The following is a 12,529-nucleotide window of genomic DNA, read 5'->3' as shown; positions in this document are numbered from 1 at the left end:
GTCTTCCTTTGCTATGACAAGGCACGCTTTGTGAGGGAAAGGACCACATTTTTCTTCACTGCTCTGCCTCTTGTGCCTCACCAGCCTGTGGCACATTGTAGGTGCTCAACTAAACATGTTTGTGGAATGAAGACAGATGAAGTGGGCCAGCATAGTGGTGGGTCGAGAGGGAGTACTTTGGATGAATTGTGTGTGCCCCAAAAAGATAATGTTGAAGTTCTAACCTCCAGTATCTCAGAATGTGAAATATTTGGTAATAGGTAGATGTAGCTAAGTTAAAATGAGGTTACTGGAATGACCCCTAACCCAGTATAACCGGTGTCCCTATAAAAAGGGAAAATTTGAACACAAACACAGATATGTTGGGAGGGAGGATCATGAGCGAAAACACAGGGAGCAGTCCACATGAAGATTAGAGTGATGCGGCCACAAACCAAGCAATGCCTGGGGCTACCAGAGCTGGAAGGGGCAAAGGATTCTTCCCCTGAAGGTTTCAGAGGGAGCATGGTCTTGCCATCACCTTACCTTTGCACTTCTGGCTCACAGGACGGTGAAGCAATAAATTTCTGTTGTTCTAAGCCACCCAGTTTGTGATTGTGGTACTTTGTTACAGCAGCTCTGGGAAATGAGTACAGGGAGGGGACCACTTAGGAGGTCTCAGTTCCCAAGGCCTCAACTTCAATATTCTAGATTGTATATGGTCACAAGGGTAACTACAAACTGCACCTGCTGCTGGCCTGGGCTGCTCTTCCACTGAGTCAAGACAGGGTGAGGACACGCGTGAGTGAAACTGTGGGTAACAGACACTGGGGAATCCCATGGGGCTTGCCTGACGAACACTGGGCTGGCCACTGAGAACTCTGAGTGCAGTGTGGTGGCGAATGGTGCCTTTGGAGAGAAATCATTTCTTACCCTGCAAAGAATTGGCTGTTGAGTGTATGAAAAGTCAGAATTGTGAAGGAAAACACTCAAAATGGAAAGAGTCATCCATCATACACCACCCGGTTTCAGAAGCCAAAATCATAAAGGGAAACGCTGGGCAGTACATTATTTCTGAGCAGCTTGGGGGATGTCAGAAGGAACTGTGGAATTCAAGTTTTAAAGGTTATTAGGCAGGGCAAGTTAACCAATGACACAAGGAAACCTGAGGAGGAAAATGACCTGCTTCCATCCTCTGACCTTAATTAGCCATGAGGAGAAAATACTTGAAAAATTTCCACGTGACTCCCACCAACCTGGAACTCCTCCAAGCTCCTTGTGAATAGGGCTGTTGGTGTGGAGAATGATAGTCAGTTTAGAAAGTTGATGGACTCATCAAAATTTATGTGATTCGAATCCAAGATAAGACAATGTCCACAGGCATGAGTCATTCTAATGAGCACAACTGGGAATTATGGACACACGTTTCTATGTAAGAAGCTTAGAATACATCCCAAATTATGAGACATTAGAGGTAGAACCATTAAACCCAAATGATTTCGCTTACCTTTCACTGAGTGTAATCCAATCAATGTACTTCTTCCTGTTCTTTCAGTACCATCTCCAAGTATAACACAAAAGGTTTTCTTGCGGCTTTTGTTCTTGAATTCAATGCTTTCCATTGGTTTCAAGTGAATAATTGAGGCCTTATGGTAAAAACAAAATAGACTTATTTCCAATGTTTTAAATTTAGCTAAAACTGAGAGGCTTTTTGTTTGGCTTCCACTATCGCTCCTTGATTCTATTCCTTTTAGGTTGACTTTTTAAAAATACCACACACACATACACACACACACACAATTGTAAGTAAGGAGAAACTAAAAGTGAGTTAAACATGATCACATTTACTTTGGCCACTGTGTATATAGTTATTCATCTTGACTTCATGACTTAAATACTAGAAAAACTATGAAGCACTTTTACAATCAGGAAGGGAGAAATTGTGTAAAATTGGGGTCAGAGCAATGGCTTCTTCTAATCCTACTCTGTGCAGAATTCAATTGTTAATAAAATGCATCTGGTTCAAAAGCTGAGGGAGGCTAAACAGACCAGTCCATATTCCACCATATTGTCAATCGATTCAAATAATGATGGGACAATTCAAAGAGTGAGTTTTTCAAGTCTTCAAACAGGCACTTTCTTGAAGTTCAGCCAAAGCTTTTTGTATTTTAGCCTTGTATGCTATGCTGTAACATATGGCTATATTAAGGTACAGATTTCATCTCCACCAGCATCAGTGTAGTTGTCATTTTCCTCGTTCTGTCTCTCCATGACCCTGTTATAGTCTCTGTTATTAGGTATTGGAGTCCTTCAATATCATTTTCTCCTGGGCTGTTTATCATTAGGTGGTTTGAAAAAGGTGACTGCCAGTCATAGAGGGAAACATGGGGTAGTCCGTGTTAACATGCATTCAGAACTCTCTTTGACATGTTCCTCATTTTAACACTGAAAAATTTCTTTTCTGTACCAACTTGGATTGTTACCCAGCTGTTCTTCCAATGGAGGGACAATTGTGTTCCAAAAAATGGAACTGACAAAAGGACACGGGTTGATGGTTGTGCTTCTCGGGGAGGGGCTGGACTGCTGGATGCACTTGATGAGCAGGTTGATCTCATGGGGTAGCTGAGGCATCACGGACAAGCCAGGAGGATGTTACCCAGGTTGGGAGTAGCCATTTGCATCCGTCCTCGGCAGTCCCTGTTGTGACTTACCTGGGAAGCGCCATCAGGATGTGGCTCTGATTTCTGTATCTGCCCGAAAGTTACTGTAATCATGGTACAGCTTGGATGAAAAACCTTCTTGTACCCCAGTTGGCAGACACTAGCTATTTCTTTTGAAAGTCAATAACTTTGCCCCTTCCTGCTCCTTCTCAGGCCCATACCTTCCTTGTTCTTTCAGCTATTTGGGGCATTTAAAAATAAATCCAGCTCTGAGCTGCAGCAGAGCATTGATACCATCTTCTTCTAGGCCCTGGCACACAAACTCAGCACAATTGACTGTTTTGATATTTCTGGGCTGAAACTTTTCTCCTACCCAGATCTAATGTGCATCCTGGTTCTCTAGCATGTCTGCACTCATACCCATCAATTAGTATGGCAGTCTGCCCACTTAAACAAGGTGCGGAGCCAATTTCAACAAGGCAATGTGCCAGTCCAATCCCGGCTCAGATAGGGACTGAAGCAAGTGACACAGCATGTCCACGAAGAGCCTTCCTGGTGGATGGTGCTGCCAAAGTAGGGCCTCGTGTTTCCCTCCAGGGAGCTGTCTCCGTGGAAATCTTTAATCACCATGCATTGTTTTCACTCTATTCTTTCTCCTCTTAGAAAAGAAATTAGTATTACAGGATTTTCTGGATTCAAGATGCTTCTTTTAAAATGAAAACTTCTTTTGTATAAGCAAAAGATACAAATGGGGCATTGCAAAGCACAGAAAGGCACAATAAGAAGCATAGGCCGTCTTTCTTCCCTAGAACCATGCACTGCCTTGACAGCCAGAAAAGCGTCACTGCAGACAGACAGCAAATTGCTCTTTGTGTACTGGTGAGGACCTGGAAAAGGTGGCTCTGCTAGTTGTAGAGAGGCAAGAAGCAATATTGCAAAACTACCAGAGTTGCCCTTTTCCAAGAAGTTTCCCCCTCTAGCTCCAGGATAAAGACCGCAAATCAGTTAAGAGGCTAAAGAAGGAATAGGAAGGTTATAGGAATGGGATAGGGATAGGGAAAGCTAACCTCCTATGAGTTTAAATAATTTATTAATGAAAAGAAGCTGTGAACCTTTGCTCTGACACCCTCTGCCCCCCGTCTCAAAGAAAGTCATAAAAAAGCCTACCCTTCTAAGAACTACCCTCAAGGTAGAACGAACTTTTTCAATAGTAAGGCAAGTTTAGGTAAGCACCATGGAGCCAGGAATAGTCAGACAAGGGCAATCATAGTATTAACAATAGTGGTTTTTTTACATGGTTTGTTTTATATCATTTTTATTTAACTATGTTTTCCCAGTTTTCTTCCTGAAACAAGGTATGATTGCTTTTTTCATAAGAAAAAAAATACAAAGAAAGAAAAACTTCATTTTGGAAAAATAAGATAGCAAGTTATGAAAATGAAGCCAACTACAGCCAAAGGAATTTGGGAGTCTTGAACAAAGTTCGCTGGGCATTTTGGGGCAAGGAAAGGCATTAAAATAAAAAGAAAGACTGGCGAGAAGGAAGAATCACTGATGAAATGCAAGAAGACTTCCTAGAGCCTGCTCATTCTGTCGTGAACTAGAGATGATGAAGCTTTCATTCACAGAAATGAATGAACATTGCAGACTTGTTGCAGCTGACCTTGCTAAGTTAAACTCAATTTGGTTTTCAGTTACATTCAGTAAGCATTAGCAAATTTTGTGCATTGAGGCTTGTCACAGTCACGGCTGTAGGTGCTGTGGAAGGACCAGGCCCCTAATGCCCCAGGTGTGCTATGCTCTGAAGTCCAGAATCAGTGGTGCACTGGAGCCTGTGTGGACAGGCTGACCACAGCCAACTGTTACATGTTTAGGAATTTGGCCTGTGATTGTTAAACACAGGCATTATTAAACATTAAATTATATAAACTGGCAGCGAAATAAATTATATCAAAAACAAAAGCAATATATCCTCAAAACTCATCACTTCCAAATTATTTTACTATAATCTATGTTCCTAAAGTGATTTACATCTATTGCATTTGTACAGTGAAAGTATTACAGAAAGATGTGCTACTGCCTTCTCTGGAAAACTTGCTGATTTTCGTGGTGTGAGTTTTCCCACCATGGTTAATTTCAAGCTGCCAACGTGATGTGATTAAACTCAGGGCAGATTACAGCTTCTACCTATTTATTTTTTCCAGAGAGCTGGTTGTTAAACATTTCGCAGCACACCACTGTCTGAAATCCACAAAAGCCAAGCTTTTACGTTCTTTAATAAAGTGGACAGAATCCTTCACACCCCCTTCAATATTACTTTGCTGCATTTTCCCAAGGCAGAGCACTGCCTTGAAATTCCAGAGTCTCAGAAAGATTGTGAAGACTGTGGGAAAGGCCCTTTCTGTCCTCCTGTGTCTCCCGAGGACTCAGGCACAAGCTGAAGCTGGAGTGGGCTGTAGCGTGGGGGGATGACGCCAACGCTGTGCTAGGAACGCCCTTCCTCTGAGCCGAGCCACAGCACATGTCTGTTTCTTCTCTTAGAACCAGTTCTTCCCAGGAGGTTCCTCAATCCCTCTTGTTCATGTTCTGCCACCACCAACCCTGAAGTCCTGCTTAGCCTCAAAGCTCCTGAGAGTAGAGGGAAATGAAGGTCTGGGCTACAGTGATACGAAGGAACAGGACAGGACAGGTGCAGGGCTCATGCCTGTAATCCCCACACTTTGGGAAGCCAAGGTGGGAGGATTGCTTGAGCCCAGGAGTTGGAGACCAACCTGCTTAACAGAGTGAGAACCCTGTCTCTAGCCAAAAAATTAAAATTAGCCAGGCGTGGTGGCGCACACCTGCAGTCCCAGCTACTCAGGAAGCTGAGGCAGGAGGATTGCTTGAGCCTAGGGGATCAAGGGACCCTGTCTCAACAACAACAACAACAAATAGGACAGATTTGAGCAAGAAAGAGGAAGTGATTACACTTTGTATCTCATTAATTACAGGTGATGAAAGAGAAGATAATTCAGATGAACATTCTTTGATCCCACTGGGTTCAGTACTAGGAACTGTCAGGATTACAAAAGAAGAATAAATTCTGGCAGGAACTCATAACTGAGGAGAGTTTAACATTTCAGCTTGCAACCCTATAAAAAAAAGGGGTGACAGTGATCAAACTAGGAAGGTGGTTACATTGATTTGAAATGCTTCTCAAAAACGGAAGCCAAGCATGGTGGGGCATGGCTGTAGTCCCAGCTACTCAGGAGTCTGAGGTGAGAGGATCAAGGCATCGAGGCTGCAGTGCACCATGATCGTGCCTGTGAATGGCCACTGTACTCCAGCCTAGACAACATAGCAAGAATCCATCTCTAAAAAAAAAAAAAAAAAGAATTAAAATAGTCAAAAAAAAGTTAGTACTATAGGGAGGCTTTAAAACTCCATTAGATTTGATGATGTTTCTTTTATTCATCTTATTTGACCCTATAAGGCATTGCACAGCGCTGAGCATTGTCTTCTCTTTGAAATACTCTCCTCATTCAGCTTCTGTATCCAGTCAGGCAGAGAGAGAGACGGGGAGGGAGTTATTTTAAGGAATGGGCTTCACAGGATTGTGGGGGCTGGCGAATCTGAAATCTGTAAGACAGGCCAGCAGGCTGGAAACTCAGGCAGGGTTTCTATGTTGCTGTCTTGAGACAGAATTCCTTCTACTTCTGGAAATCTTGGTTTTCGCTCTGAGGGCCTTCAACTAATCGAATGAAACCCACCTCCCTTATCAAGGGTAATCTCACTTACAGTCAACTAATTGTAACTTAATCACGTCTACAAAATACCTTTGTAGCAACATCTAGACTAGTTGTTTTAGGCACCAGAACCTGGCCAAGTTGACACACAATTATCCACCACATTTTCTAAGCAGGGCCTCCTTCCTGGCTGTTCCAATCCTTCCCCTTTGCCCCTTTCCAGCCTCTTCTATTGCACACCTCCTAAATGTTGGTATTCGCCAGCATACGTCTGAGTTTGGAGGTTTTTTCAGAGTTAAAAGAAGTTTTATAAATATGTGAATGGAGATGGAATTGTCAAAATCACCTAATACACCTAAGTAAATTGAGAAGACATAATTTTATTTGTTCTGGGGCAGCATAAGAATAGTAACATTTTCATCAGGATAGAAAATTAAGGTAAGGGGGAATCAAAGCCACTGTCTGGGCCTTCAACTCTTTAGGCATGACATATTCAGATTCTCCAAATTTTCATCGTCAGCACTTTCTCTTCCCACTCAAAATTATTTCTTTAGGAATCTCATCTGTGCCAGGCCTCTGATGACACCAACACACCAATGCCTACAAAATGATGTCCCAAAGAGCACTAGGTTCCATGTTCAAATAAGTTAGAGAAGTGCCAGTGATACACCTCTCGTTCTTAGGGGTTTGCAGGATACACTACCAAACTAAAGGCTTTGCGAAGTCCTGCAGTAACAGTAGTCTGCAGAATATCTTTTGGGAATCATTGTCCTAAATCTATATTCTGAGCCCACGCACCTCTCTTAAATTTCAGAATGGTGTTTCCAACTGTGTACTGTATATTACATTTAGATGTCCCATGGCAATTAAAATTTAACATTATCAAAACTGGCATCATTTTGCCCGACTCCAAGCTTCTCCTTGTACGTTCCTTTTCTCCTGTAATCCTTATCTTTTTCCCTAGTTGGTACTTTAGTTGTCCAAGAAAAAGACCTGGGTGATTTTTGAAACATCCTTTAAAAATCGTGGCAATGGATTAGACTTTGTCCAAGATGACCTCAGTTGACATAGACTCTTTCTCTTCCCTCATGACTCCACATTTACCACTTTACTTGCCTAGATTCAATGAATCTACCTTTTTTTTTTTTTTTTTTTTTTTTTAGGCGGAGTCTCGCTCTTTCACCCGGGCTGCAGTGTAGTGGTGTGATCTTGGCTCACTGCAAGCTAATGAATCTGCCTTTTCAGAATATGTCTGATCTGCTCCCCGTCCCTGTGCACGCTGCCTGCCTCAGTCCTGCCCCACCATTTGTCCCTTATCTGCAACAAGAACCTCCCCACTGCTTGTATTGCCTCCAGCGAACTCCTTGCCTCCAGATGGATAGTCCTGAAACACTAAATGATATTATTCTCATGCTTAACAACAGTAAGTTGTTTACAGACAAAATCACCACTCTTATTTTGGAGGGTATTCTATGTTTAATTTACGATTAGGAGCTAAAGTTTTCTCAGTTCCTCCTGAGTGGTTTAAAGAAAAGTCCTCTACCTCCCTGTGGAGATACAAATGGCTCCCTTTTGGAGTTGAAAATGCATTGAAACAATTAAAGTGAGGTTTGGGGAACATAAATGTAGGGGGCATTTGTCGATGTTTAATTTTTTATTGGTCATTTATTTCTGATCACAAAAGATATTGAGAAGTGACTGTTTTGAGTCTCACTAGAACAAATAGTCTGAATCAGGCTTTTAATTAAATTAAGAAAATGGAATATTTAACACAATAACTATAGTGAATTTCCCTATGTATCAGGAAATTGGGAACAATTCTGGCAGCTCTTTAAAAAAATAGATGTTTTTAAAATTTCTAGTAATATACGATGTTGTGATCTGCGGAAAAAAAACAGGTTTCAGAACAATATTTAAAATAGTCTATCAACTTAAAACTTTCACCTTTACACCCTCAAGTGGTGGAACTAATATATTTTTCTGAACAAGGAAACAAAAATCCTGGAAGACTATATCCTAAACTACTAGTGGGGTTTATCACTAAGGAAGGTGAATTATCATTTTCATATTATTCTACCTGCTTAATTGTGTTTTCTAACGTGTCTAAAATGAGTATGAATTATTTCTGTAATAAGGAAAAAATTTTAAATTGTTTTAAAAATCCTTTAAAAATCTTAACAGCCCATTAGACTAACCACTCTTAGTCTACTTTTTCCAAGATGACCTCAATTTACCTCTTTTCCATCTCCCTCGGTTTTGTTTTTCTTCCAGAAAGACAGCATGTCAATTTGACATAGTCAACAGCGTACTTTCAGTACCACCCATGTGGTCTGGCATTTAACATGTTTTCCAGGAGAAGGTAGTATTGATGATAGCCCTTCTAAGAAAACCCTGGCTTCTCTGTTTCAGAGTTTAATAGTAAACATTGAGAACTGGTTTGATTTCAAAATATATAAAGGATGCATACTGAGATACATACAAAAGTAAGTTCAAAACCTTGCATTTAAGCTCAGCTTATTGTTTCTTTGTTTGTATACTGAGCCATTATAATATCATAGGTGTTTTATCAACTTGGTATGAATTTTTTCTCTTTTTTAAAATAAGTGATTTTGTTATGGTTGGAATGCTTAATAACTAACTTTCCCATTGTTTTCAAATAGAGTTCAAGTTGAAGTACCTAACAATTTTCTTCATCTTACTTGGGGCCTTTGGGTGACATATGTTTACTTATTGGCTTTCATGCTTTTATTTAAAAAGCATTCCCTTTCAATATGTAGGAAAAAAATAATATTGAATATACTATACATGGCTTTTAAAATTCTATCTTCACTTCAATAATTACTTTCAAAACCAATTAAGTTCCTGTAATACTGATTCTAATATCTGAGAAAAAAGTACACATATTTAATTCAATTACATTGAATATCTTCTTGTTTTATTATTGTTTAATAACTAACAAATTTTAAAATGAATACTTTAAAAGGTTTTGAAATCAGTCATAACATCTTTTCTAAAGAATCACAATGCAGAACTCTTTTACTTGTCCACATGATATAACACATTCCCATTTCATATAGCTCTCTGGTATCTGATAACTTAGCATCCTAAAATTTCAATAAATACGTCGGTTAAAAAAAAACACACACAACATAGAGAAATGGGGATGAACTTTCTTTCATAGGAGCAGTGCTGTCCCACAGAATGTTCTGTGGTGATGGAAATGTTCTACATCTTTGCTGCCCAGTACTGCAGCCACTAGCCACATACGGCTATGGGGCATTTATGATGTGGCTAGCATGACTGAGCAGCTGAATTTTTAGTTTTATTTGACTTTAATTCAAATTTAAATAGTTACACGTGGTTGGTAGCTACCCTATTGGAAGGCCCAGCTCCAGAGTTAAGATGGTTGAATTATATTCAGATAAAACTGTTCATGGATACTTGCCACTTAGTAATGTTCCTTTTGCCTTAATAAAATCAATGTTGGGACTTGCCTAATTTCCCAAAAAGAATAAATCAACTATTTTCATTATCTCTTTACTTTCAGTTCTTCCCTGGCATATCGTAGGAAATGAGAGCTCCAGCTATTTCCCCTGAGAATATTGTTGGCATTTCATGCTATCCCTGAAATTGTCTTGTTTGAGCCCTAGGGGCTCTCCTTATGAGTCCCAAACAGATTAAAAAATGAAGTCCTTTACTTTCTCTTTCTATGAGAACAATGAGCAATAATATACCTTTTATTTTTACATGGCTAAAGAGAGTTTACTAGTAATCTATTAACAATTATTAGGGCTTACTTTGGGGGATCTGAGGGTGACAATTATATTCTTGTCCCCACCTGTATTAGTCAGGGTCGCAACAGAAAACAGAAGGCACTCTTAAACTTGTAATTAAGGAGAGTTTTTAAATGACTCTTCACAAAGTGTAGGCTGTGTTAATGGAAACCTGCAAGGGGCGATGCAGTACCCCAGGGTTTGCAACACAGGTGAGCCATCTCACTACTCCTAGAACTGACAGGACAAGCCAAAGAGGCGGTTTCTGTAGGCCATTAGAGAGTTGGTGGCTCACGCCTGTAATCCCAACACTTTGGGAGGCTGAGGCGGGCGGATCACCTGGGTCAGGAGTTTGAGACCAGCCTGGCCAACATGGTGAAACCCTGTCTCTACTAAAAATAGAAAAATTAGCTGGGCATGAGGGCAGGCGCCTGTAATCCCAGCTACTCGGGAGGTTGAGGCAGGAGAATTGCTTGAACCCGGGAGGCAGAGGTTGCAGTGAGCCGAGATCACGCCATTTCACTTCAGCCTGGGAGACAAGCATGAGACTTCATCTCAAAAAAAAAAACAAAAACAAAAAAAGAGAGAGAGAGTTGCTGTGGAAGATTGCTTGATAGGAGCCATGGTCTTTGTTAAATAGACACAGCCAACTCTGACAACCATCCTCCAATCTCCTTTTAGTGCATCCCATTGGCTAACTCAACTGGAAGCCAGAAAACAGGGGAGCCTATAGGTACAGTCTGTTAAGGCAGCCTTCTAGATCACAGGCAGGGTAGATAAACATGAGTGTGACACCTCATGAGGCAACAGAAATTATCTAATCACCCCCTCCCAAGTTTGGAACCAATTGAGAAAGACACAGCTTATTCTAAATCAACCAAGAAAGACCTGAAATGAGTTTTTAAAATATCCACTTTATTACTCATGAAAGATAGGTTGAATGACAAGATTCAGATGTGTGCATTGGATCCAACTTATTCATCTTTCCAGATTCACTTGGCCACACCTGCTCTCAGTAGACAGCACCATTGTCTCCCCAAGGCTACTGTCACCTAAGTTAATCAACACCCATTGTTAACACCATTACACATCTTAACCTCCCCCAGGGTAAGGGCTGGCTCTAGCTTGACTCAACATGCCTACCACTGCAAGAGCTACAGGAGCTTTGCCACCAGGCATGGAGGCTCTGGATCCTCCCACCTACTTCTGAACTCAGAGGAAGGGCCATGAAGTGGATCATGGAATGTGGCTTCCCAGCAGCTTCCTGGGAGGAAGGGGAGCTAAGTGACAGCCCAGAAGTGTAGGAGAATTACCACCTCATATAAAAATTGTCTTTCCCTCATACAGGGAAAGACAAGAGATAACATAGGGGTGAAAAACTATCAGATAAACTCTTCTTTCCTCTTCCTCCAAGTAGAATCTCCTGAGATGATTTTTCCAAACATTCTATTTGGAGACTGTAATGTTTAAATCACTGGGTATGTTTTCTTGTGAAACTCTGGCCAGGTCAATAATTCACCACCTTGAATTTACTATCCCTCTTTCTCTGCCTGTGGACTGTATGTAGTAGATTAAAGATGGCTGCAGATTCTTTGCTATTTCTTCCACTGATAAGTAGAGTCTAATTCCCTCTCTCCTTAAATCTACATCATCAACCTTAGAGACTTGCTTGACTTTTAGAATGCAGCGGAAGTAATATTCTTGGATTTAAGAGGCTAAGTCAAAAGAAGCTTTGCAACTTCTGCCTGATTCCCTTTGGAATACTCTTTTTTTTCAGACCTATCTCTGGGTACTGAATCACCATGCTAACAGAAGCCCAAGCCACATGGAATATTCACATGTCAAATAGCCCCAGCTGAATTCCCAGCCATAAGCGAGCATCAACTACCAGCCTTCCTAGACCAGGAGCCACAGGTGAGTGAAGAAGCCACCTTGATAGTGATCCTCTAACTCGGCCACCATAACTGATGGCAAATGGAACAGAGAGATTAACCACCCAGTCAAGCCCTTCCTGGATTCCTGACTCATAAAATCAAGGCCAAGAGAAAATGGTTGTGTTAAACGTAGTTTGTTACATAGCAATAGAAAACTGGAACTCTCCTCAATGAGCTGTTCTTAGTGTTTCATAACAGTCTGTAGAGATTCTTCTCATAAGATCAAACAACTGGCTGCATTTTCCTATGAAGCTATGGCCGGCTCACTAATGGACCACCCTGTATTTGCTGTCCCTCCTTCCCTGCCTCACTTCCCCTTTTCCTTGACTCAGGCTAGCCTAGGATAATACTACCAAAAAATAAAGCATTAGCCACCAAGCTTAGCAAACTTTCTTGTTTACTAAGAAATTTAATACAAGAGGTATCCTAGAAACGAGGACCTTGGAGTGGGACTTTGA

The 12,529-nt window shown here is 41.0% G+C and overlaps 1 long non-coding RNA gene across 1 annotated transcript in view; it reads left to right on the top strand.

Annotated features, from left to right (window-relative positions):
* LOC103884677 overlaps positions 1-11,931 on the top strand; it is a 32,944-nt gene extending 21,013 nt beyond the window's left edge. Inside the window, exon 3 of the long non-coding RNA XR_001902909.3 lies at positions 11,915-11,931. This is a non-coding gene — a long non-coding RNA (uncharacterized LOC103884677). The remainder of the gene's footprint in view (positions 1-11,914) is intronic.
* Positions 11,932-12,529: the final 598 nt, after the last annotated feature.

The sequence above is a fragment of the Papio anubis genome, chromosome 3 (assembly GCF_008728515.1).
Source record: "Papio anubis isolate 15944 chromosome 3, Panubis1.0, whole genome shotgun sequence".
NCBI classification, from domain to species: domain Eukaryota; kingdom Metazoa; phylum Chordata; class Mammalia; order Primates; family Cercopithecidae; genus Papio; species Papio anubis.
This window is presented reverse-complemented; position numbering and strand designations above follow the sequence as displayed.